Below are 6,000 nucleotides of genomic sequence, written 5' to 3'. Positions count from 1 at the left end.
GAACGTTTCAGGCACTGGAAACCGGATCGTAGTGTCTTACGAACACAAATGTTAAAGTATAAAGTGGTGGCAGGATTTAAACATTTTTGTGAGGGGGCCTTGCGCTACAACAATCCTGCCAATTCCTAGTCTTCGGGAAGTCAGTCCGCAGCGGCGGTCGCTACGAGGCGGTGTATTGGAGCAGACGGCGAATCGGCTGTGGGGCCGTTTGGTGACAACAGCGGAGTAACTGGAGCGGGCGGTATTTACGGGGTGGGGTGTTATCAGGTGACAACGCCAGCGCCAGCGGCAGCCCCGCTATAAGCGCCTTACCAGCGTCCGCCGCACAACACCTGCAGCCGCGACTAATCTCTGGATGCCCGCCGACTAACAAGCGCGGCGCGGCGTCGTGGGAAACAGCCGGCGTGCTGGCAGCGGCCACTCTGACGCTCGTGCTGAGGAGTCCCAGTCTCATACCGCCCGCTCTCGTTCTCGTAAAAGTCATGGCTGTCAGTCCTTTAATCTCTGTGCAGAAACTGAATAGTTACCTACGACTTATCTTAGAAGAAAGATTAAGGAAAGGCAAACCTACGTTTCTAGCATTTGCAAACTTAGAGAAAGCTTTTGACAATGTTGACTGGAATATTCTCTTTCAAATTCTAAAGGTGGCAGGGGTAAAATACAGGGAGCGAAAGGCTATTTACAATTTGTACAGAAACCAGATGGCAGTTATAAGAGTCGAAGGGCATGAAAGGGAAGCAGCGGTTGGGAAGAGAGTGAGACAGGGTTGTAGCCTCTCCCCGATGTTATTCAATCTGTATATTGAGCAAGCAGTAAAGGAAACAAAAGAAAAATTCGGATTTGGTATTAAAGTCCATAGAGAAGAAATAAAAACTTTGAGGATCGCCGATGACATTGTAATTCTGTCAGAGACAGCAAAGGACTTGGAAGAGCTGTTGAACGGAATGGACAGTGTCTTGAAAGGAGGATATAAGTTGAACATCAACAAAAGCAAAACGAGGATAATGGAATGAAGTCGAATTAAATCGGGTGATGATGAGGGAATTAGATTAGGAAATGAGACACTTAAAGTAGTAAAGGAGTTTTGCGATTTGGGGTGCAAAATACCTGATGATGGTCGAAGTAGAGAGGATATAAAATGTAGACTGGCAACGGCAAGGAAAGCGTTTCTGAAGAAGAGAAATTTGTTAACATCGAGTATAGATTTAAGTGTCAGGAAGTCGTTTCTGAAAGTATTTGTATGGAGTGTAGCCATGTATGAAAGCGAAACGTGGACGATAAATAGCTTGGACAAGAAGAGAATAGAAGCTTTCGAAATGTGGTGCTACATAAGAATGCTGAAGATTAGATGGGTAGATCACATTACTAATGAGGAGGTATTGAACAGAATTGGAGAGAAGAGAAATTTGTGGCGCATCTTGACTAGAAGAAGGGATCGGTTGGTAGGGCATATTCTGAGGCATCAAGGGCAGCGTGGAGCGTAAAAATCGTAGAGGGAGACCAAGAGATGAATACACTAAACAGATTCAGAAGGATGTACGTTGCAGTACGTACTGGGAGATGAAGAAGCTTGCAGAGGATAGAGTAGCATGGAGAGGTGCATCAAACCAGTCTCTGGACTGAAGACCACAAAAACAACGTCGGCATAAACTGCACGGTGTTTGCCTGTTCCGCTAGGACTCTAGCTATGAAAAGTAAGAGACGTGGATTATGTTTACAAAATCACTGTAGGTATTCAATAGTTTCCCCCCTAAACCGATACACAGGTAAGAATCGTTTTAAAAATGTTGTCCTTTTGCTAGTATTTCAGTTATCTCGGATGTCCTTAAGTGCGCCATGGAGATAACCTGTCAGTGCCAGCCGGTCGGTGTGGCCGAGCGGTTCTAGGCGCTTCAGTTTGGAACCGCGCGACCGCTACGGTCGCAGGTTCGAATCCTGCCTCGGGCATGGATGTGTGTGATGTCCTTAGGTTAGTTAGGTTTAAGTAAATCTACGTTATATATGACGGTAGTATCTGTTCCCGAAAGAACAGTTACCGTGGATGACCATGCAGCTTTGCTAGAAATGAAATGATAATTAAATTGACACCCTAGCTGCAAACAGGCGTTGATGTACTTCGTTGGGGATATGTTGAAAATGATGGGCAAACATCTATTAGGCGCACTACGAATGTAGTGGTGTGGACATGTTGGGAATGTGGATCTCAGGGGGAACGTGCAAGGGATAAGTCCTTGCAGACGCACTATCCTCTGTGCCCGCGGTGGCTCAGATAGATCCTTTATCATTTAGCTACAAAATAGCAGGTCAGCAACTGGAAGCAGTTAATACCATAAATTATCTGGGAGTACGCATTAGGAATGATTTAAAATGGAATGATCATATAATGTTGATCGTCGGGAAAGCAGATGCCAGACTGAGATTCATTGGAAGAATCCTAAGGAAATGCAATCCGAAAACAAAGGAAGTAGGTTACAGTACGCTTGTTCGCCCACTGCTTGAATACTGCTCAGCAGTGTGGGATCCGTACCAGATAGGGTTGATAGAAGAGATAGAGAAGATCCAACGGAGAGCAGCGCGCTTCGTTACAGGATCATTTAGTAATCGCGAAAGCGTTACGGAGATGATAGATAAACTCCAGTGGAAGACTCTGCAGGAGAGACGCTCAGTAGCTCGGTACGGGCTTTTATTGAAGTTTCGATAACATACCTTCACCGAAGAGTCAAGCAGTATGTTGCTCCCTCCTACGTATATCTCGCGAAGAGACCATGAGGATAAAATCAGAGAGATTAGAGCCCACACAGAGGCATACCGACAATCCTTCTTTCCACGAACAATACGAGACTGGAATAGAAGGGAGAACCGATAGAGGTACTGAAGGTACCCTCCGCCACACACCGTCAGGTGGCTTGCGGAGTATGGATGTAGATGTAGATGTAGATGTAGATGGATAGAGCGTCTGCCATATAAGCAGGAGATCCCGGGTTCGAGTCCCGGTCTGGGCACACATTTTCAACATGTCCCCAACGAAGTACATCAACGCCTGTTTGCAGCTAGGGTGTCAATTTAATTATCATTTCATTTCTAGCAAAGCTGCATGGTCATCCACGGTAACTGTTCTTTCGGGAACAGATACTACCGTCATATATAGTTAAAATATGGCTTCCCGGCCACTGACCTTCTTGTGCGAACGCACACGCTATGCCCGAACTCGTACGGGACTTGGTAGATTAATCTGCCACGAGTAATGAGTATGATGGGCAAACATCTATTAGGCGCACTACGAATCTAGTGGTGTGGACATGTTGGGAATGTGGATCTCACGGGCGAGCGTGCAAGGGATAAGTCCCTGCAGACGCTCTATCCTCTGTGCCCGCGGTGGCTCAGATGGATAGAGCGTCTGCCATGTAAGCAGGAGATCCTGGGTTTGAGTATCGGTCGGGGCACACATTTTCAACATGTCCCCAACGAAGTACATCAACGCCTGTTTGCAGCTAGGGTGTCAATTTAATTATCATTTTAAATCTACGTTCTAGCGGACTGATAACCTCAGATGTTAAGTCCCATAGTGCTCAGAGCCATTTGAACCATTTTGGCAGTGCCAACTCTTTGGGACAGGGCCAGAACCAAATCTGGCGAATACTGTGGGTAATCCAGGACTGTTTGCTGACCAAACAATCGCACACAATCTTCGCTTTGTAAGCTACGGTGTTTTCGTGGAGGAGCAACCAGTAACCTGCCTCTCGGTATTCGGATCCAGTCTGACGAACTTTCTCCCACAAATGATGGAGCACTCAAAAAGAAAGAGAAAAAAAGAAACACTTAATGTTGCCTCACTGCTCCACCGACCATCGACGTTTTCCAACAAGCATACTGCATACTGCATGCTGTTACGTTGGCGGCCAGGACGGCTGCTGTAGCACTTCTACACAGCGTTTTTTGAAACAAGACACCAAGGAATTAATGACATTAGCTGCCACTCGCCATGATTTCAATCAATGCGGAAAGTTAAAAGTTTGTGCCGGACTGGAATTCGAACCCTGGTCTCCTGCTTTCTAGGCAGATGCGCTGACCGCTACGCCATCCAGACACAACTGCACGGACTACCCTAGCATTCCTCCATTCAGACTCAAAATCTCAACTTACCCGCACACTGCTGATGTATCTTGTTCATTATCTTCATTACTCGCGGCATTTCACTGATTCCCTCAAGAGTTCGAACGTGGTGTGCATCCACACTAAAGTGATCACTGACTGTCCTCGGACATGTCCGAACCGTTCTCGGACATGTCCTTTAGAACAGACGCCGCATACACGTATTTGAAACTTCAAGGATAGTAACACAGCAACTCGCCAGGAGATAGCACTGGAGTTTGAAATTTCACACAAGCAGACAGTCCTAACGGAACCGGGACACACTACGTATGTCAAGAAGAGGGGTAATACATGTACAATATGTTGCCGCAATATATTGCCTGCTGTGAGATAACATACATAAATTATAAGAAATTACAGCTTCCAGAATAACTGCTAAGCTAAATTTTCAAGACTGATACTTGACGAATGGCAGCGGGCTTGGGGCGGTAGTAATCTGAACACTACATGCTCAAGGGATCCTAAATCACGACAGTCGCACAATGTTGACAGCCTCCTTCCGAGAATACAGTCTCCTTCCAAACATGAGAAAGAGACTAGAAATGAATCATTGTCCCCAGAAAGATATGTCTCATTTTATGACAACACACGGCCGTTTCTCCCCGCCCAGTGCACACATAGAATAGGAAAAAAGGTGAGAGATACTCGGTGGATTGTCACATAGACAGCATGTAATAGTGCATGTTAACCTCTACATGGCGACCTTCGGGTTTACAGGATCATACTCTACGATATCTTGTTACTTTTAGGAAATGCTCATTTTTGTGGATAATCTATTCCATGGGACTTACTATGAACGCTGGGCCTTGCCGTAATTTGTTACGTTGACTCCAATTTGTATCTGAAGATGCAGTTGTAAGTTCTGTGAAACTTGTACGTGTAAGAATAAAAGGATCTTACAGCTGAAACGGTTTTATTTCGCAATTAGAGAAACTGTGAATAACATTTTCTTTCTAAGACGTTAACAAGTGATTCCCTGAAAATAGCGTCTCCTTCGTTGTAGGAAAAACACGACATATTCAGTTCTCTACAATTAATTAATATAGGACATGAACAAGAGTCAGTTAATGAAGGAAAAATGCCCCAGATTTTTTTCTGAACGTATTGATGAAAATTCGAAATGTAAGAAATATGTTATGGATCTTCTCAAAGATTCGTTCTGTACTTTCACTCTTCGTTGGTTTGGAAAAGAAAATTTTTTGCATATTTCTACTCACTAATTCCTTATTCGATAATTTTCTTGGTAATACGTCATTGAGCGAGAGAGTATCGGTTGCACATGGTATTCACCCACAACCATCTCTTAGGCACCTCTTACAGCTGTTAGGCACTCTAACTGTACCTTCATAAATAATCCAATCCATTGCAACTGGAAAAGAATAGCTTTGGTTACAGTTACAACATTAGAAGAAACTTTGACTTTCGTTATTCACTGCTAAAGCTGTCAGGGACTCAGAAAAGCGTTCAGTATGGAGCCACAAACATTCATGAGTATTTGTTTGAAGTAATTTCTTCTGGGGGGGGGGGGGGGGGGGGGACTGCTTGTACTCCATTGACGAATATTTAATTAAAAGGCGTTGTCTTTTGGAATATAGTAGGAAAATATGTTCAGTTTGTTGTTGAAACTGTATGAGCGGTGACACAGACGTTCCTTTTTAGTATGCTGAAGTCACTGTGCTACACAGCACTCTGTTAATAACGGACTCGCAGCCCTACGCACAGAGATAACATGTAAACTAAAGCGTCCAACGCCACTTCGGTAGAAATCGTGCAAATGATCTATGGAACAATTGACTAACACTCTTAAGCGCCATATTTTTGGAAAGAAACGTCTCATAAGTGCCTCGA

At 44.6% G+C, this 6,000-nt stretch overlaps 1 non-coding gene across 1 annotated transcript; it reads right to left on the bottom strand.

Moving 5' to 3' along the window:
• Positions 1-4,014: 4,014 nt before the first annotated feature.
• Positions 4,015-4,087, bottom strand: Trnas-aga (transfer RNA serine (anticodon AGA)). Its single transcript has one exon. It is a non-coding gene; the product is annotated as a tRNA-Ser (tRNA).
• Positions 4,088-6,000: the final 1,913 nt, after the last annotated feature.

This window comes from Schistocerca cancellata, chromosome 7 (genome assembly GCF_023864275.1).
Source record: "Schistocerca cancellata isolate TAMUIC-IGC-003103 chromosome 7, iqSchCanc2.1, whole genome shotgun sequence".
NCBI lineage: Eukaryota > Metazoa > Arthropoda > Insecta > Orthoptera > Acrididae > Schistocerca > Schistocerca cancellata.
This window is presented reverse-complemented; position numbering and strand designations above follow the sequence as displayed.